Genomic DNA, 23,295 nt, shown 5'->3' on the forward strand with positions numbered 1-23,295 from the left:
GCTGTATCTAAACACCGAGAGTGCAATAAAACTAAGCACACGACAATCCGACGAACGATGAAACTCGAGAGATCTCGGAGTTCCGTCGCTGTTTGCCATTCGAGTTCTGTGACGTCACTTCGCTTTCATATCACGAGCCTAAACCCGCTTACGATAGGTACGCTCGTGTCAAGCGACGCTGTGTCGCCGGAGGTATGTATGCTTAGAGATGTCTGTAAATGTATCGATAACTTGAGCTTGTATTAAAGCCAGGGATTTTTAACTATTTTAATTCTATTTTGTAATTTTGCGTTTCCCTGTGAACGTATCTTTTTTATATGGATAAAATTAATGACATGAAATTTTAAAATAAATAAATTATCTATTTAATGTTTATAGCAAAGTCACAACAATACGTGCTACGTGCGATAAAGAAAACAACAAATAAATGAAGTTTAATAAACTATAAAGGTGTATAACTGAAATAATGCTACTCATTGTAATTTAATTTATGCACAAAAAATTGGAAATCAGTGGAAAATAATGTTTTTGTCGAATTTTGATTCATATTAATTTTAGTAAGGATAGGTTTATTCATTTAAAGAAATGATATACTAAATTGATATTATATTTTTGTCTAAAAGAGTCGATATCGATGAAATAAAACATTGCACCTCCCAAGTTTATACGCGGAGATGGAACCCCATGGAACAACACCACCTGACACCATTATGCTATTATAATATTTCGCCGCTGATGTCTTCTTGACGACGTAGTGAATACCAAATTCATATCGGCGGTAGTCCCTGAAAGCCCTGTGTTTGATTTCGTTTGTAAAATTTATTGACGATTGTATTGCCTTTTGATATTGCCTGTTTTCCTAATGACGTTGTAAACTTTCTTTATAGTTATATTATTTAAATGCAGAAACAAATTTCGAAATTCTCGTAAACAAGCTTGTGGAGTTGCATCTGAGATGATAAAGTGATATTTGTGTTTGTTTTTCTAATATCTTTTGTTGAATATAATATGCCAAAATAATAAAACATATAAAGAGTTCGAGAATAAATGTTTATTGCACGTATATAAGAGTCGAGATGGCCCAGTGGTTAGAACGCGTGCATCTTAAACGATGACTGCGGGTTCAAACCCAGGCAAGCACCGCTGATTCAAGTGCTTAATTTGTCTTTATAATTCATCTCGTGCTCAGCGGTGAAGGAAAACATCGTAAGGAAACCTGCATGTGACAAATTTCATAGAAATTCTGCCACATGTGTATTCCACCAACCCGCATTTGAACAGCGTGGTGGAATATGTTCCAAACCTTCTCCTCAAAGGTAGAGGAGGCCTTCAGCCCAGCAGTGGGAATTTATAGGCTGTTGTAGTCGTTGTTGTTGCACGTATAATACTTTAAAAAAAAACATTTTTATAAACATATTTCATTTCTGATCTAATCGTTGTTGCAATAAACAACATAAGTAATGTCAATTACGACATTCGACTACGTATATAATTATTTCATATTTAATCGACATTACAAAATCATAACATGAACAATCTTGCATGCAAGTATAGTAGAGCATTTTTTTATTATGAGGGTTCGAATCTTGCGAGTTTTTATTTAAAATTGCATTTTTATATTTGGAACGCGATCTGCGGCCGACATGGCGGGTGACAAATACGCTTGCCGCCCTCATGAATGACAATTGAAGAGATGTTTTTATAAAGACGGCCCGATTTTTACATTTATTCCAAAGAAATTGTGGCCATAAAAATTGTGTTCAAATGATGACTACGATTTTTCACTGTCAGCAAAATGGGATTTTATGAGGCAATTGTGTACCGATGATAAAGAAGGTGCGATAGATTTGACGTTGAATGACTAAAACATTTAAAAATAAAACTTATACCGTTTTCGTAATTATATTTTTTTCAAAGCAATTTTACTAACCATAAGTGATATTTTTTTCATCTTTATATTTTCTTACTAGCTGTGTCCGCGATTTTTTACGCGTTTGAATTTACAAAAAAAAAAAATGATTGTAGCCTAAGTGACACCTTATTATATCAGTTATCTGGCAGTGAAAGTCCCGTCAAAATCGGTCTAGCCGTTTCAGAGATTAGCCGGAACAAACCTACAGACAAAGAGACCGACAAAATTAAAAAATATATACATTTTGGTATATGTACTATGTATATACATATGCATTGAGTAAAAAAAGGGCTATTTTAATATTACAACTGACAGTCCAATTTTATTATATGTATAGATTTAGTATTATTTGTATGATTTTGACTTTACATGTAAGGTATATAACCATAGCTTATCCTACGTGTATTCAGGTCGATCAAAGTAACATTAAGCTTATTTCATTGAGTAAGCAATATTCAGACAACGCGCAGTAATTCCAGGAATGCGCATGTCGATGTGAACTACCGAGCACAATTTTATGAAAATATATATTATTTATTCACAAATAATTTTATATATGCATATCACCATATATGCATATCACGTTAAGCTTAAGAAATATTAAATAAAATGTATCTATAATAGTTGTATATATTACTTTTTACGTGTTGATTTATGCGATATCACAATCACTATTCTATTTAATTTTAATAATTAAGAATATTTTTTTTCTCTGTATATCAATGTCCAAAAGTAAGTGGATTTATTTATTTGTATAACTTTTTCGTATATAAAATATTTCAGTATACGAACCGTGAAATTAATGGGTATATTAATGTGAAAGTATAAGAAAGATACATTTTTATTTTTATTTATAAATATTCAATTTAGTTCCCGACTGTACCTAGTGTATATCCCTAAACCCCAGTGGATACATTTGATTAACCTGACTAGACAGGCTTCATTGATTTACCGTTTGGCATCTACTTTAATCCTTGGCTAATGGCTATCTGGTTACGTGAGCTATAAATAGAGTATGCTATATTAATATATAATATACTATTATATATTACGTTAAAGTTAAGTATGTCATATTTATTCCTCATTAGATATAAGAGTCGAGATGGCCCAGTGCTTAGTACGCGTGCATCTTAACCGATGATTGCGGGTTCAAACCCAGGCCAGCACCGCTGATTCTTGTGCTTAATTTGTCTTTATAAATCATTTCGTGCTCAGCGGTGAAGGAAAACACTGTGAGGACACCTGCATGTGACAAATTTCATAGAAATTCTGTCACATGTGTATTCCACCAACCCGCATTGGAACAGCATGGTGGAATATGTTCCAACCTTCTCCTCCAAGGGAGAGGAGGCCTTTAGCACAGCAGTGGGAATTTACAGGCTGTTGTTGTTGTTGTTGTTAGATATATATTTATTTTATAATAAGACATGGGTATCATTAAGAAAACAAAACTGGATTAGTTGTTTGTGTCCGTTTTTCAGGTCTGATGTGTTTATTATTAGTAGTTGCCCGCGTCTTCGTTCGAGTTTTAGGGGATTGATTGTCATGTGTTAGGAACAAAAGGAGCCTATGTCCCTTCTTGAAGTTAAAGTTTGCTTCATACCAAATTTCATAAAATTCGGTTCAGCGGTTTGGTCGTGAAAGAGCGACAGACAGACAAACAGAAAGAGTTACTTTTACATTTATAATATTAATAATAATAATATGGATTATAATATTAATTAACTAGTAATACTAGTATAGTGTGGCGGATACAATATTATTTTAATGTTCGTGATACTGTGTAGTACTTTTTCTAAAATTCCGTTTTTATAAATAATATAATAGTAATACTAGTATTTGACAATACTAGTATATTATTATATGAAAAAGCTGGGTGTAGTCCCTCAGTTTAAAGTGAGATCGAAGGAGCGGTTACAGCCAAATACTTTCCTCTGTATCTCTAGCTAAAATGCCCCTTCCCAACCAAGTTTTTTGACTATTTCATTACCGAAAATAATTTACTTAAATCGAATAAATTATAACTTCCTTAATAATTTATGTAAGTTGACTTTTTTTAGAAGGTTTGTCAATTTGACCATAATAACCCATAGTTATAATATCCCATATAATAAGTCATAATATCCCATAGTTTCCCGCAATATAAACGGTATTTGCTTTCACCGCTGAACACTCGATAAAATTACAAACATAACACGGGCGTATTGCTTGCCAATATTTAAATCCATGATATTCAAGCGTTCCATGATCTGGTCGGTCCCGATTTTACGTATTAAATTACTCATATAATATATAAAATTTTAATTTGAATATATTCACTCATGACGACTTCTTGTTTTTATAAGCTTCGACGTTTATCGTATGCAACGTAAAAACGGTTCGACTGATGTCTGACGTTAATCGCCCGTTAGAGACGTATTATTCACGGGCACGCGTTGCACAGTGTCCGCCACCCTGTATCACCCGTTGTGTGACACTAACTATTATTACCTATACTACGATACCACATCAAACAAAAATAAACTTTGTCGCCTGATAATAAAGATCAATGTTCAATAGCCACTTGGCTGGTTAAGCTTTATGAAAATTGGTAAAATCGTTAAACTAATCCAAGCCAATATATTCTCTATTTCCCAATGAATAAAATTAATATCCTTTTAAATTCACCGTGTACGACCGTTCAGAACTGCCCATTCAACTGGACCAATACTTTAAAATATTTGGAACTTTATTATTATGTTCATAGAATATATTTTAGATTGATACTGCAGTGGCTTTTTAGTAGCAATATATTTATTTCTATGGATATGGTATTGCAGTTATTATGCCAATATCAACAGGCGCAGTTGTATTCGTCAATTAATTATTTGTAAACAATACCTCTTAATGTTTTTCGTGTCATGAATCAATGGAAATGGTAATAAATATGTATAATCGTTTTCAGTGCTAATATTTATTTAAATACACAATGAGTATTATAATACGAATTACGTATTACTGCAAAAAGGTAGTAGAGTAAAAGGTTACGCGCCTCTTGAATTTTGGATCCTATTCCGTTTCACATTTCTAACGCGGATTTGTGGATCCAACAAATACAGATTTCTTCATGATATTTTTCTATCATGTCAAAATTGAGTTTATTTACAATAAATAATATATGAATATAATTGGAATGCAACAGACTATTTAAATACATCTTCTTTTTCTATTATCATTAAAACTCCTTAATACATATTTATTATTAACTTTAATAAAGATAAAATCAAATGTAATTCAAACAATTTGAAGTCCATGCTAATAGAATATTCTCTTTAATAATTTTATATTTTGATAGCAATGTATTTTTATATTAACATCTCAGGTTAATCTAGATCAATCAATTTATTAAAAAAGTTATAGGCATGAAGATATGAAATAAAAAAAATACTAGAAAGTAGAGGGTAGTTTTAAATTTTTTAGTTTACGAAGTGCGTAGCTGTTGTGTGATGAAGCAGAAGGATTCCACTCGGCCGAGCATGAAGATACCGCGATAGTGCGCTTCGCTACCTCACTATGGGTAGTGTTGACTTCATTACCTATTATAGAGTGTAGTTTTTTAGCTAGCTTTTAACAAATAGTGCCTTATCTATAATATTATAAAAAATAATGCTAAATTTTTGTTAGTTATTTAACATATGCTTTGTACTATATAGCGTAATGTATAATATTTATTTTTGATTGTAATTATTTAGTTTAGGTTAGGATATGCGTGAGTTTTGGGTATTGAGTAAAATTTTAAAAAGTCTTTGTTTTGAGTTGAAGTTGAAACGTATGATTAAATCGTATCTGTAATATAGTCGACACATCTGCCGCTGAAACAAAACGAAACTCCCAAAACGGCCCTCGAATTTAATACTCCTAAAATGAATATTTATAAAGGCGTCAACTGTTAATCCAGCATTGTTACAATTTTCGCTCGTCGAGTCGTGACTGATGGCGTCAAGACAATACGGGGCTCTTATGGTGATTGTACACTGTAGGAAAGGCAATACAAGTATACTTGCAAAATAAAAAAAATATGTATATTTATGAAAACATTCTACGGTTTCTGGAATTTAACGACTTTGAGATTTATTTTTTCATGTGTGTTTGTCTTATATTTTCAATATATTATTATTAATATGTTAATATCATAACATAGTTTAAAACAAAGTCTGTGTCTGTTCCTGTGTATGCCTAGATCTTTAAATTTACAAAGAATATTTATGCGGTTTTTTTAAATAGATAGATCGATTCAAGAGGAAGGTTTATATGTATAGTACATAAACAATATAGTAGAGAAACACTGATCAATTTAGAGGTTTTTGAAGGGAGGGATTTTTTTAATAGCAAACGTTGGCTGAACCCTAGTACCTAGGTGAAAATAATGTACTACATTATTGTACACCTTAAAAAGGCCTTCAAAAACGATGGTATATGTCTATCTCTTATACATAACCCACATTAACCATTTTTTATCTTTGTCTTTTTACGAGAAATAATGGCTTATTTTCGAAGAGAATTTAAGCAAAACCTCATGAATACTTATTCAATTAAATCCAATAAATATATTGTATAAAAATTGTTTCCTGCATCAAATGCGACATACGCGGCAGTGTACTCGTACCAAGCAGTGTTCATCTCAGGAATTAGAGAACAAAAGGCTTAAGTGAGCTTCGACGCCTCCGCGTTGTTTCAGAGCTTCATATAAAAGATCTCGTCTAGCAGATGACGGGCCGTCGTTTACAGATCAGAACTTCTTAACTGTTTGATTTCGTAATTATTGTAAACAAATAATTAGAAAACATAATACTTGCGAGTTAAAATGTGTCAATAAATCATATGCAATTGTTTTTAATTATACTTTTTTATTCGAAATAATTTTATAGTATCAGTATTATGCGATAGACATTCGCATATATTTTACTTTATTCTTGGAATGGCAAAAGAATCCTTCGAGCCGGATTTGAACCAGCGACCTATGGATTACAACGTACGGCTATCTACAGTCCACCGCTCTACCAACTGAGCTATCGAAGGCTTGACTAGCTCTTTCATTTTACAATACATATGTATCTTTTACAAGTTGCATAATGGATCGTCGTCGCACGCGTAAGTGAAAGGAGGTTTTACATGTGTGTGTTTATGTATATATGTGTGTTAACATTTGCTTATTAAAAATATATTGATAGTTAAGTCCAATTAAAAAAACTAGCTTATTTAGCTAAATAAATTATTGATCGATACTGTTACCATTTATGAAGCAAATCTAGGTTTTAGAATCACGTATAAATATATATATGTGTAATTCAACAACAACAACTTCTGTAAATTACCCACTGCTTGGCTAATGGGTCTCCTCCCTTTGAGGAGAAGGTTCAGAATATTTCGATGTATATACAATCATCAAATAAAAATGCACAGTAATTTGAATAGGGATAACGTGAAAAATTTCAACTTCGTAATTAATAAAAAGTGATTCGAAATCAGCTTGTAAGATTTGACCTACACAAACCAACAATCCAAGTTATAAAGTTTCTAAAAATTATGATCGCTTTATCGAACAAACCTTATATTCATATTAAAACTAAGACTGCGAATTTATCTTTTATTCTTCAGTGTTGAAAACAAATATTAAGTTGCTGTCTATATTTATATTTTAATCATAAATAATTTTTAATGTACTTTGCAATTTATAAAATTGACCAAATAAAGTATACAAAATTACGGTCTTAATATTAAAAGAGAATATACACATTAAGAAAAGTTATTAAATACATTCTGTTATAAAAGACACAGCAATGTTCAAATTTACAAAATGATTTATTTGTTTAATTACGTGTATTGTATTATACATTGTAAAGGAAATATCGTACAGTTTTACAAATTGATTAATTCAATGTATTGTAATTTTATTGATTTACCGGAAGAGGAAGCAGACTATGAATAAATAGTAAATACACTCGCTTTATATTTGTATTCGAGTTTTTTACTTGGTTTCATATCGCTCGTATAATAAAATATGTGTAATGCAATTGTTGAGCTTAATTATACATACATTGTAATACAAACGGACAAATATCATTATAATACAATTTTCGTATAGATACTTAAACTTTTTGACATAATTTGGAGTTTTGAATAAAAAAATCAAAGTATAAAAAAATATTGAAAGATAAATGCTGATTTTTATAGAATTCACTTTTCACCAGTTTATCAATGTACGTACGTATGAGGAGATACAGAGAGTATCTCCTCATGCGTACAAGCAAGTTGTAGAGTTAAGAGTTTAATCTTAAGCTTCTATCCATAACGTTGTGCTCACGTGGAAGTCAAATATATTTAAGATTTTATCTCAAGATTCCCTTAAAATATTATTTTAATTGAAGACCTCTTTGTATACCACATTGGTATTTGTTTTTTTATTCATTTACAAACTTTCTACCGCTTTTTCACACCCTTAAGGAATATAATTTCTAAATAAAACGATCCTAATCACCAAATTTCATGGCTGTAACTTTAATAGTTTACGGTCGACCACGATGAATCAGTCCGGAAATGATATTTTATATAGGTATACCACGAAGGAGATACGAAGTGATACAGAATCGAGCGCCAGTTATTATTTTAAAAGTGTTTCCATAACCCTAATATAGTAAAGAATCGATGACTTCCTTTAAACAGATAATAAATGTATCTTGGATGCAAAACGTAAATATTTAATGGCAACAAAACAGTGTTACGTTACTTAAGGGCACGCAAACTGTCGCGGACTTAGATCGATGGGTCGGCCGGCCGCAAGTCACCGGTGCTGTGCGTTGCTTAAGTGACTGATCGCTTTGACAATAACTCTTGTCCTTTATGTAAGACATATATAATAAAACAAGCTAGCTGTGCCAACTGCTTACGAAAAAAAAAGTTACCCATCCCATTTCCTAATGCTATTAAAATTTCTAACAGCCTTTTTTTAAGTGGATTATTACGATATAATATAAACCTATAGCTGCAAATTATATCTTTTTGGACTCCCGTAGCTATGCTATTGTATGTGTTGTATCTGTACGTTGATACGCGGTGAGGACAAACGATTTTATAAAATGACATATTTTTATTTATGATATGCTTTTCAATAATTTTTACATTTTTTCGAAAATATAAATAGTTAGACTTCATTTTGATTTTAGTATATTACAAAATTCCTCTATCAAATAGCAACACAATACTGGCTACAAAAAATGAAATTCTTATCATTATTGTAATAAAAAAATTCAAGAAAACGACATAAAACGCATCATCATTAATTAATCTTGTCATAAACGTATACGGTGAACGTATACGGTGTTTTTTGTTCATTTAATTTTAGCATCAAATAACATAACATACATATATTTGAGCTTTCTGCACTGCTACATACTATAAATCTTAACTATGTCTATGTCGCTGTTTAAAAATTTTATCTTTTTTATCTTTGCTCATGAGCCAAAAAAGTGTGCAATTATTTTAGTCAATGATTATTATTATTTATCATGATTGATGAGTATACATTTTGTATTTTAGATTTTAATTTCGCTTCTAAAAAGTTCTAACAGGAGTAAACTTAAGGAAAATAATTTACTAAAATCTGAAAAAAAAAATTGTTTAAGAAACGAGAAAATAAAAAGACAGATAAAAATATAGAAGGTTTTAGAAAACATTCTGGTTATAATGTTAAGCGGAATAAAGAAATCGGTAAAAATACATAAAAAAGAAAACAGCATTTATTTTTAACAGCGCGAAAACGTTACACTGCCGTACAAGAGTCTACTTCTTTTATAGATCTGATATATTATTATATCTATATACATAGATAAATAATACATATATGAATACACTGTTTATATCATTATATCATGGTCAAAATCCATAATAAGTTGGAGGCACGTTTATAAACAAATCTCTGAATCAGTCGCGTCAGGTGACGGCAGTCGACGGGCCCAAGTGGCGTAAATAATTGATAAATTGCCACCGAGCTCCCCGAAGTGACCCGACCCAAACTTGGAATTTACGACCATTTAATTGTAGCTTAATTCACCAAGTCTTGCCTCTCGTGAAATATAGTTGGTTTAGCCATACTAACTATATTATACTATTCGTGACATTATTTAATTAATACCATCTGAAAATATTTTTGATAGTATAATTTGCCTCGCAAGGGTGCAATACTGATACTAAATGTGATGACAATATATACACAGTTCATAGCTTTGTGTCATTAGACAATACAAACCGCAACAGATACATTACTTTGACATATCTTATAGGAATAGGATTTTTTTAATTATCAGTGTGTCTTTATTAAATGGTCCATGTATTATTTACAAAAATCGTCCTCGTGAAACACTCTATCTATTAACAAAAAAAAACCGCACCAAAATCCGTTGCGTAATTTTAAAATAGACAACTGTAAGCAATTTTGTTTCATACTATGTAATGATTAAATAAAAAAATAATTGCCAAAACGCTGAAAATTCGACTCGGTTTCATAATTTTTCTTATATTATAATAATAATTCAGTTTATAAAGATAAAAAGTCGAAAGAATTACATAAAATATTGATATAACTTGGAATACCAAGCTAATTATTTGAATAGTATTATCAATAGTGTTCATTTAGCAGTATTTGCTAAGACAAATACTAAGTTAGACGCCAAACTACTAATCATATTAGCCTTATTAATTCCTTCCCCCGGCTTTGTTATTACCGAATGAAAATGTACGGTGAAACTAAGCTAAGTAATTCTATTTTAAGGCACACTGGGATCAAAACTAAAGAACTTTCTTATGCTATTAATAATGTATATTATGAGATATCTTTGTTACTAAGAATGGCTTAGATATAAACTATTTCATTTAAAGTAGAGAGATCTTGAACTACGGAATATTGTGTTTTTTATTTAAACAGAAATGAGGCATTCTCATAGAAAACAGAATAAAATGCCTTTAAAATTTTGAGTCTTTAAATATATAAATATTTAAGTAAAGTAAGCAAATGATTCGTATCTTAAGTTTATATTAACTATTTATTAAAATTCAAAGAAATTATGCTTGGTGGTACGGCTTTTTGCAAACAAGTCCGGATATATACCACCTACTTTAACATATTCATTACCGAACAGAAATAAAAAAAAACGTACTTTGTTACATTCTGTACGTAGTTTAGTAAAGTAAACCAATCAATCTAATAACAGGCCCAATAAACATAGCATCTTACGTAAGGTTGGCGACGTCAAATTTCTTATATTTAAAGAGCCAATGACTGTCGGATCACTCCGACGCCTCAGGTGGCTTGTCCGCCTAAAAATCTGATAAAAATAACACTCTTCGCATTTGAAATTAAAAAACAAAAACACTAAATCTTGGGAAGCATTTTAATGTCATACTTAATTCCTAATAAAATAGTTTATTAAGTTACTTCAAATAAATAACATACAAATGTGTTCCGGTTTGCATTACAATTAAGCAATTTGTTACAATGTAAAGTAAATACACTAATAAATAATTAATTGAATCAGTCATACAGAAATATAATAAAGATAAATGCGTAATGTAGAGAAACTTAATTACTTATATAGGTATTAAACAGCAGGGTTAGCAAACGCACAGGTAAAATGATAATTAAAACAGTCGAGTTTTGGGTTACGTTGTAATTGGTCATCCCGAAATGCGGTTTAATAACTGCATGATATCGCATGCACAGACGGATCACTGTATTTGACGCCGATTAAATTATTGTGACCTTTGACTGGAAACATTCAATATCGGACACACGACTATATTTTGATTGATATGAAATATTACGTAGCAAATTTATTTGTAAATATGAATACTTTCGTGAATTATTAAATGTATTACGAAATGTGCTAAATGTAAATAATAAAGAGCGGTACTTTTATTATTATATTTACAAAATATCTTTAGTAACTTATTAATAATTATGAACATATAATACGTTTTATTATGAATAACATGTTCTATAACGACATTACTTTTTAGACAAAATGAATCTAAATATATTGGCCTAAATGAAACGTTTGTCGCCGGCAAAAGTTACTGAAGCGCTTTCGCGGACATACGCGTCAGGTGCCGGTGTACGGCAGAGCGCGAAATCGTATTGCGTCGGGCTCGCAGTCGGTGCGACTAATTACTTACGATTGGATGCGGTATTCAATTAAAGTTATATCAAACGGAACTTTTGTCACCTTGAAGATCAATTCATATGACTATAAGATATAGACATAATAAGCCATAGAATCAAGGAATGAGTTCTTTAATTGAATAATAGCCGCTGTATTTAAAGATAAAAAAATTTAGATTGTTTTTGTTTCGATTTCGTAACATCACGTGAACAAGACATTTGTAGATAATGTCGAATTATCGAGCTCCAACGAATAAAAAAAATAACCATGTTAATTTAAAATTATATGTTAGGATTAATTGAGATCTTTAATATGCCAGTCTGTCTAAAAATAAATCAAGTTCTAATATAATTATAGTGTCATACAACATTCATGTAGATTTTCTACATCCGTACGGAAACTACCTTATCATTAGTTTCCACTTCAATACTGAATTTAGTTGGTCCCTTTCGTTTAGCCCTTTGTGTTTGTATAGTTAAATTAAGTTGAAAATTTATTCCATATTAGTTTTGTTCAAAGACCCTGTGTCAACGTCGAATTTATAATTTTGAGGGTAAAACTCTATCAATTGTGTAATTAATTTTAGTTGACACCTATCAAGTTATTTGTTCATGCTTGGATATATATTTATTCAACTATCCCGTGTGAGAAACTCTTGATACATTTTTAATATAAATAATTAAAAAATATTCATTCAGACGTTCTATTTTATGAAGTTTTAGCAACTTGACTTTTCATATATAACAAATGATCTATTTAAGTTCTAGTCTGTTTATTTCAACAATTGATACATTACTATTAATTGATTTCCGTGACGATGTACGGTAAAAACGTTACTTTACTGACATCAAATATGATTTCGAATTCACCGTCGATAAAAGTGCATCCATTACACGACAATCGATTTATTGGTGTTTAAAAACATTATACGCAAATGATATGAATATAAACAAAACAATGTCAATCACGTAAATAATTTTCCGTGCGCAATCTAGTCTGCGAATGAAATTCTGATGCAGCACTGAATTAATATTCCGAGTCACGTCACAAGCACTGTTCACGCATGCCTTGTCTTCCACCGGCCGCCACGGCCACTCGTTATTGTGAAGGCAATTGTTTCAGACATTTAAAAATTATATACATATTACATTTTAAAAGTTTCATATTCTTTTATGCTTTAAAATATAATATTTTACTTTATATTACTTATTTTTTTTATATCAATCAGTCATATATATTTGATAGTTTATGCTGAGACATTTATCTTATTTTAAAAGGTTATATAGGATTTTATTAGGTCGATGGAGCGAAGGAGCAAAAACGAATACAAATTCTCAATACTGCGAAACGAGCCTTTGTTAATACGTCAATAATTTACACTAAATAATAAATATCGATACTAAATTTCAAATTTCAAAATTTCATCCTGCACTATCACATTTCTATATCGTAACATGAGATCTTGATTACGTTATTGTGGTTATACCTTACTTAATTATAAATTTGGGTATTATAATATAGTGATAACACCTAAATTTATTCCATATAAAAATCAGATATAATGTAGCAAACAGCTACCAGTGATATATTTTAATAAATTCCATCATTATATCCGGATACATGCAGCAATCCAAATTACAAAAATATATAGCTCTATAATATTTATACATGCAAATACAATCTTCAATACGACATGAGATAAAAAATATACTATATCGCTCTATAATATTTATACACGCAAATACAATCTTTTAACCCTTCGGGTGCCTGGTGGGTAAAACTTACATGGCGTGCCTGGTGGGTCTGTGGGACCCGGTAACAAAATGCTTGTTTTTTACTTATTTTATTAGTCAGAACGCCAAATAATGTGTTTATATTTATTTTAGAGCTGTTTAGCTATATGAATGAAAAATAAAATGAAACTAAAGTTCTTCTACAAAGTTATATTAAAAAAACTAAAAAGTCTCTAATTTTACATAATAAAAATAAACACTTATGTTTAAATCGACAATATTAAAATTTTTAATTGAGGTCAACAATCAGACTTTACATTAATTTAAGGCACTAATTAATCAACTTGCAAACTTTTATATTTTGATATAAAAGTAACAAAGGTATTGCTTGTAACTAATCTGTATTTATGTGACAATTTTCACAATCAAAAATTGCGTGTTCCAAGCAAATATGACTTGTGCAAGACACATAGATGTATTTAGACTTGTGATATTTTTGGTTAGGACATACATAACAACGCTTTTTCGTACCAGCATTATGTTTTTTGGGTGGTGGCTCTGAGGATTCCCCTAAATGAGCGCTGATTCTCTTAGGTAAAGTAAGGTAAGATTTTGCATCTTACAACTATTACGTCGTTCAGTCTGATGTAGAGCAGTCAATACTATGCTCATTTTTTTATGAAGTTCCTTCTAGTATCCGAATTGTTTAACATATGAATAAAGTTTGCATTAACATTGCGTTTATGCCAGTAGTGTTGAGAATCCAGAAACAATAATCAAGGCCTTTATACATTGATCTGTGACCAAAATTACTTAATGGCTGGGACATATAAATCACTTTTGATGGTTGTATATTTGATATCCCTGTTATTTGGTTCGTTAAAGACTTTTACTTCTTCCTTGTCAACATCAGAATTATGGATCTGACTCATCTTCACTTTCATCAAAAACTACATCCTGATCTTCATTTTCTTCAAAATTTCTCTCTAAAGCTTGGCGAATTTCATCATTCATTAATCGCCCAGTCATTATAACTGCATCAATATTTTTTCCATAAATAATTTACCACCCAATATAAATTAAAGAGACAAAACAAAAATAATAGCTTAAAGATTAAAAGTTACGCCGCGTGCCTGGTCGGGTCCCTGAGACCCGAGCGCACACAAAATGCGTATTGTTCGGATGGGTGTTCGTTGTGGACAGCGGGAGAGTAGTCAAAATAGCCGTTAGTTTGTATCGCGAAGCTACTCGGGAGTGCAGCGGGTTTGCTACAAAAATCTAAAAGTTATCGTTGATTTTTTGAAGTGACGGGTCTGTCAGACCCACCAGGCACCCGAAGGGTTAATAAGATTTTTACATTGTAATAAAATTATGGTGTACGGTGCATTTTAGTTACATTAGTAAATTTCAACTAATATGGATTATTGACCTATAATATTATATATACATTTTTTCACAAAATGCCTCTTAATTTCTATAGCTTGCTTACACCAGTAAATAAAACTACAACCTTATTCTGCACAATATGTGATCGCTGATATTTGGGAAAATAATATGAATTAATATAGTTGCATTCACATTATGTAAAAAACAATAGTTTTATAATTAGTTCCTAAATATGATACTACCATAATTTGTTTAATACCAAATTGGTATGTGATTTTTTATTTTATTTTTCGAATTTTAACAGTCTATTTATACAAGAAGTCAGCGGCTGACCTTGAATTATTTTTTAATGTTTTAAAATGTGAATGATGACAAGCAAAAAGTTTAATTATAAAAGAATTTATTAAATTTATTATATATAAGAGTTTATTGAATTTATATTTAATTATAAAAGCACTCCTTTCACTGTTGAATCTGCTTGTTCAAGTCCATCTAGGTTGATACCACCCACTCATCAAATATTTTTCCGATAAATAGCGTGTTATTGTGTTCGGATTTGAAGGAAGCCAGTGTTATTGCCAGTATAAAGGACATAACAACTTTGTTCCCAAGGTCGAGCGCATTATCGACGTATGGAGTGGTTCATATATTTTACTTACCATCAGGTGCCACCATATGCCCGTCAGCAATCATAAAAAAAAATTACACTTTATTTACTAGTTGACTAAAGAGTTTAATCATATTTTATGAGTTTTACTTTAATTTTTTTGATATCTATTAAGTATTAGACTTTTTGGTAAAAATAATCACCTCCGTTTAAAAATCGATTGTTAATTAAACGGAGAATTCAATACTACTTCTACTATATGATATATATTTATATACTTCTGTTAGAAAAATAGTTGCTATCCGGTGTTTATAACGATTTAACAGTAAACATTCGACCATTTCTAAAACAGAGTATCTTGAGCGTTTTGACGGCCATCAATTGTCAAAACGAGGATATAAATTAAAGCCCCTCGTAGCCGAGGCCTGGCGGCCGAGATTAATGTTGGTATTAATCGAGTGACCGCCGCAGGTTGCTGGTCCTAGTGCACCTTGGATTTACAGTTACATGTAATTATGTAAAATATATCAAACAAATTAATGAAAGCAGATCAAAGAAGATATCGAATGTTATGAACAATAGAATAATTTCTTTAAAAAATACCAGAAGGAATGCCATTCATAATTCTTATATACTAATATTATTTATTCATATGATAAATTGAAGTTTTCTGGGACCACTGCCAACGTATCTAAATTGTAGTTTCGAGACATTCTTGAATTTTTCAAAGAGCAAAACATAGTAAGTACCTTTATTTTTTTATGATGACACTTCTGTCAAATGGTTACTGAGTGATTGTAAATTAAATAAAGATGATCACATCGAATTTATAACTATGATATTTACAAATTAAAAGCACCATTTAACTGCCAGAGCACGAGAACAATGACAGTTAAAGTAATTAAATTTCCTCGACAAACCCTACTTTATCGCCGGATTATTTGATCAAAGGGCTAATCGACTCAACATACCTACAATTTAGCCAAAGATAAACTTGCGACATGCGGGCGGCTGTGCGTGTTTAACTAATGACCGAGTCATGGGGGCCGAGGGGGTGAGGGGCGCCCGGGGGGCGGTAGTCCGGCGATATCATTAGCCACAGATGCCGCTGCCCGTTGCCCGATATAAATACATTAAGTGCGCCGTCAAATCATTAAAGCCCAACACAAACTACGGTACAACAATATCATTTAATTGTATAAAATTATTTATTTCGAAAGAAATGCGAAATTAATATATTTAAATATATACAAAACGTTTAAAAATAATGGACGCATCAGAATCAATAAGCATTGAAAAACAGCGGCCACTTCATGGATTATGACGCCATAAAATTCTATAAACCCAATAAAATTCGTGCTCCGCGTTAGAACGTCCACATAAAATCTCAAAGTACATAAACATATCATAAGAGGGGATAAAGAGCGAGTTATCCTCACAAAGAGAGTTTTTCTAAGGGATAAGCGGCGGTTTCCACAGATGGTTATTTTATACAGTGAGGCAAACTTAACCGCTCGAGTCTTTAGCATTCTACGCCGTAGACGATCTACGTCTCGTAGCGAAATAACTACAGCGAATATCAAAAACTTTCGCGTTTAGAAAAATATATTATGTTTTGTTGATTGTAGCATAAAATGTGCGAATGATGATATTTTTATAATTAAAATACGAGATATATTGTTGATATAAAAACGAAAATCTAATTTGAAATATACGATCGTGTAATAAAGAGGCATACAGAGTTAAATAGTATTTATTTATGGCAGTTTCTCCCTGTTTATTGCGATATAAATCGGCGACTAGATATGATTTATCCTCTCATCACTCCTTGTTAGATGTGAGTAATGCCGTGCCCGTTATTGCCTTATGAATGTTACTGTTTTATGTTACAAATAAATTTTACCAAAAAATTACACTTCGTAAAATATCTAACATATCACAATATTAGCTTTTTGTTTACGAAACATTTTAAACAGAAACAAAGCAAGTTACGCTCGAGTTAAAACGAATTACCATACGCCAGGGACTCACCCTTTATAAAGAGACATCGGACGCCGAAATTGAAATGGATCGGATTTGAGAGTCCATCCATCACGGTGTTGCCCCACATCTAAATGGTTTTTTAATAATTCCACTTTGGTCTTCAATACGTCGCCCCTCATTAGAAAAAGAAGAGTGATCGAGTGCCGATTGTCGGCAATATGACACTCAATTGACAGTTCTCGGTATAATTCAATAAAAGCGGCGAGACGAAAATATAATGGTTGGGTTATTTGAATATCAATATAATTATTGGGAGTATAAAGCTCAATAAGACTACTTTTGAATTTTGTAGGTTAATCAATACACGAAAAAGAAACCGGTAAAAAAAATATCCCTGGAAAATCTTAGTTATAGTAGCAGTTTATTCTAATAGCAAGATATAATAAATTATTAAATAGTATAAAAAGCAATTGGATTAAAATAATTTTAGAATTCCTATTAAAACCGCATAAATATGTTTAAAAATTCCTTAAAAATTAAGCTTTACAAACTCATCTATACTTATAAAACTTAACCCAATTTATGAACACTTGAATATGATGTCAAAACGTAGAATTGTTTACATAAAAAAAACAATAACGAATTTTGAAATAATATAAAGTACAGAGTCAGTCCGAAATATTCTGTAACTGAAAATATTAAAACATTAAACAGAATATAATATCCCTTTGTTCGGTTATAATAAATATGCTTTATCCAACGTCGCGAGCGGAAAGTAAGACAATAAAGGAACTAAGACAGGAATGCGAAAGGGGAGAGTAAACAAAACAACGTCTACTGACCGCCATAAACAAAGCGAACTATGTGCGGTCACCTTTATATTTCATGCAAATCGTCCGCCGTTCAGGAAAATGTTCGAAATAATCGCCCGCCTGATAAACTGTTCAGTTTTTTAATGCATTCTCTTTACATGTTTTCTTTTATATTTCTTGAACTTTGTTTCTTGGTCTTCAGTTATTATGTTTTGTTATTTTACTACTCTAATTATATTTGATGTGAAGTGAAGTAGTGTTCAGGCACAACGTGAAGACTACTTTTTTTTTTTAATTTCTAGTAAAGTGTCCAACAGCAAAAGTGTTATCAATCCTAATTTAGACTATGTCGCTCTCTGGTAATAAAAAATATAAAGGTAATGATTAATAATAGTTTGATTCGACGGGAAAATGCTGTTAGCATTCCTAATACCATTCCACTTGCTCATGATTTTAAAAGTGACTTTGTTGTCATTTTCATTTTGGCATTTACGTAACTAAAATATATAATAAATTTATAAACACAGGGGACATTCGAATAACGTGATTTCAATTATAATGTATAAAGACATTGACGGCATGTTTATCTAAAATTATTACATATTATATAAAAAAGTGTGATCTGTGACCCGGTAACACAGTGTGTAAATGACATAATTATGTCAGATATTGTTTTTACCAATATGTTATTTAAATTTTACTTTCTTATCGACGTAATATTTTTGTATTTAATCTGGGAATCCGAGAATGACAACGTTTTGTTACAGATTAAATGTATTAAATTATATTACTATTTATATTTTATATTTCATTATTATGATAATCATTTCTAGGATTCTGTAAAAATCAATAATTTAGTTGTAATTTTCATAACCAGGCACGAAAAGATTCACTTTACAGTTTTCTAGTGCAATTTTTTATTGGAATAGAGATTGTACTCAAATTCGACCTCATGGTCGAATTTGAGTACTATTCAGCTATTTTTGAGATATCATTATCACAAAAATAGCTGTGCAGAAAATATCACAAAAAATCCATAAAAATAGACAAACACCGTAAAGCATATACGATATACAGTTTGCAATAAAAGGCCTTATCTAAGCAACATCATCGAACGATCTAAAATCGCTATAAATGGTACAAATAACCGCGAAATGATGTGTCATTAAATAACACGGTCGAGATAAGTACCGATAGATTAATGCGGCTTTTTATATCGAAGCACGGTATTCAAACCCCCTAAGACCATTAAAAAGCGACACTGAACGATATATGAGATTTAAAAATGCGATATTTTGCTATCACAAAAAACGTTTAAAGCATCGAAATTGATGTGCCATATTCGTAGGTATCGAAAAAATTGTATTTTTACAATGCAATAAAATACGAAATCAAATAATATTAATAATGAAATCACTAAAGTGTTTTCATAACCAGGCAGCATCAAATCTCATACATTTATATGTTGAGAGTTAAATAAAAACTGTATATGACACTCATATTTCACAGCAATCTCATAGGTTTTACCTACATAATATCGAAAGGGCAGGCATCTGTGCAGAAATCACCCGGTCACTAGAATATTGTTTTCACTATATTAGAAACGTGATCGCAATTTTTAAGAGCGAAAAAATTCTATTTCAACTCGATTCTGATGTTCGCCGTATTTGATTATACGTCGAGTGTGTATTCCCTTTTTAGTGTTATAAAGTGCACGATATTGAAGAGTTTTACGATTCGATTTACATGCAATATTGAAATATTCACATGTTGGATTAAAATTTTAGGGTCGGCGATAGAATATTATGTGAGGAACGAGAATTAAAAGTGAAAACACATATATTTTATGATCTTTCGTTGTTATAATGATGTTTGGATTCATTGCATATATATTATATGCTTCTTTATATTGTTAGTGAGCTATGTTTGTATACATATATTTGATACGTTATGATATTATTAGTAGAATAGTTGAGACTTATGTAGCGTTCATATCTCACCCTCGCGTCAAGAAACATTGATTGAATTGTTTACGCAGGAAATTAATACAGATAACTAAGAAGGAGGAAAACGTGGGCCTTCATTGTCTTATACTGATGTTCGTATAAGAGCTGTTCGGTGCTTCCGATGAGAGTATGAAATGTATCGTCAATTATTGCTATAACTCACAATAGTTCTGAAACGTAAATTAAATCATATAATAATTGCAAATTCCATACAATATTTTTAACATTGTATATAGCCTATTCAAATTTCAGTAGAAAAGTATGTAGTAACAAATACAACAAACAAATTTAAAAAAAGGACTAATACATGTGTCGCCTCATGGTAAGTGGTCACCACCAACCGTAGACAATGGACCTGAAAGAAATGTTACCATATCTTACATGGTCAATACATCACAAACTTTAGGAATTAAGTCTCTTAATAATGATAACTCTTGTACTTGTAGTTAAACTAACCTACTCACACTTAACTACTAACTATCCTAACTGGAACACATCTGAGTGTGTGGTACCTACCCAGACGGGCCTACTCATAGCCCTACCGACAGTTTCCGATTGCATATCGTTTGCTACTAAATAATTATCTTCATTTTTATATATTAATATAAATTGAAATGAAAATTGTACTTTCAATTATTTAATAACAATTTCAGCGGTATTTAAATGTTTGTTACGGATTCATAAGAAATACTATAAATTATTTTATGTCTCATTTATATTTTATGTATTTTATATTTAAATTTCGAGATTATGTTGTGTATTTTTTAATTTTATAATTTGTTGTAACTATATCGTTATACAACTGTTATTTAAAGTGGTCATCAATTCCAATCTCAATATCGGAACTTGGGCAAATTACGGTTTATTATATTGTTAGATAAACTTAAATCAATATTGATTGTTGTACCGGATTGTTTATATAATGTTCGCTTGTTGTAACTTGTTTTGTTTAAGTTTTGTTCTCCTGTTTATTCAGCTTGTTAAGTGGTTGTTCCGAATTACTTAGGATGAAATATATTTACAGACAATAAAGGAATCGATGAGGTATTAAACGTTGAACATGTTTTAACAAATTTAATAAGTCAGTATTATTTACTGATGTTATTTATTTATTTTGCAAGAAAGTTTTTTTTACAGAATATACAGGAGAGTAAGATGTTTAAAAACGTACTTTAGGTTTGAATATTATTGAATTTGAAAAAAAAAATGTTTGTTAATGTGGAGGATTCGGCTTATTTTTTGTAGAATAAATTTTTAAATATTTTTATACAAAAATAGTTCTAAAGGACATGTGGTACCTATTTATGTCCGCAAATACAAAGCGCAGGTTTTCTCCGTGGCATGCGGCCTAATTGAAAAAGGCCAACGACCAATGATATTCTAATAAACAGATATCTTATACCCATACTAAACAACAGAAAAAAGTGTGCCGCGCCGGGGACCGATTATTTTAAATTTCGTTACAAGTAAAAAGGATAGCTTGATAAAAAACAATAAGTAAAAGGGATAACTAGATGTTTTAATTACGCAAAACCGATTAGTACATAATTATGATGTATTATGACGTATTATTGGCATAATTATGATGAAAACGACTAAATGCAAACGTTCCAATTAGGACGTTTTCTAGTCTTCACTTTTTGCGCGTTAATGAGAACATCATTGCCAACGACGTATATCCACATATTCTACGCACAGTGAACTACGGCCTGCCTTATTTCTCTCTGTCTGTCATAATTGTTAAATTAGAAATAGAAGGCACGCTATTGTTTAACTAATAGTCCCGTAAACAACAAAAAAAAATTGTTGATGCATTTTTAAAAAGATAAAAGTATATATTTTTCTAATAAGAAAAGAATGACTCACAATACACATCTATAGTTTAAAAAGAAATAGCAAAACCGCTAGTCTACGTGCAGTTGCATCCGACAGGAAGTCGTTTGCGATTCCGTTTTCTTGTTCTCGGGAAATTCCGACTCGCAACTCCGAGACCGATGAAAGAAATACTTCCTAAAGTTGTTCGACTCGCCTTTATTAGTCTTTTGATTTCTTGCTGGTTTTTATACAAAAGATCGGAGGTTTTGAAACTTATATTTCAGTTATAAAACCCGCAATAAATTGTTCTTTGTTTTCGGTAAACACATATTTTATTTAGTCCCGAATTTATGTCTTGAAATATGTGACATTAATTTATTGTTGATAAAAATATGCACGTATTTTTTAATAATTTAAATTAACACTTTATTTCTTCAATATATTATATGAAAAAAGTCGTAAGTAAAAAAAAAAGTATTAATATACATATTTTCATTATTAGATGTTGCCTGCTGCTTAGTTCGGATTTTAGTTAAGTTGGTTAAGGCGTTAAGAGTTAAGCATAAAAGTAGCCTTGCTAAGAGTTCAATCTATATTCATAACAACTTTATCAAGTTTCGTTCAGTGATTTGGCCTCTAAAGAGTACTAAATAGACAAACAGACAGATAGAGTAACTATCGAATCTATAATATCAGTATATATTAAATACATTACCACTGATGTTAAATAAACAGTTGCTTAAATTCGAAAATTAAATTACATTTAAACCAAGAATTCTAAAAGCTTAAGAGCAAGGAAACCGGGATTTAAGTTAAAACCATGATCCCACCGGTATTTAGAAATAGCT

General features: G+C 30.9%; 1 non-coding gene across 1 annotated transcript; it reads right to left on the reverse strand.

The window, feature by feature from the left end:
- Positions 1–6,881: 6,881 nt before the first annotated feature.
- On the reverse strand, positions 6,882–6,970 carry Trnay-gua. Its single transcript is given in 2 exon segments — positions 6,882–6,917; positions 6,934–6,970. It is a non-coding gene; the product is annotated as a tRNA-Tyr (tRNA).
- Positions 6,971–23,295: the final 16,325 nt, after the last annotated feature.

Source organism: Vanessa cardui, chromosome 4, assembly GCF_905220365.1.
Source record: "Vanessa cardui chromosome 4, ilVanCard2.1, whole genome shotgun sequence".
In the NCBI taxonomy this organism is placed as follows: domain Eukaryota; kingdom Metazoa; phylum Arthropoda; class Insecta; order Lepidoptera; family Nymphalidae; genus Vanessa; species Vanessa cardui.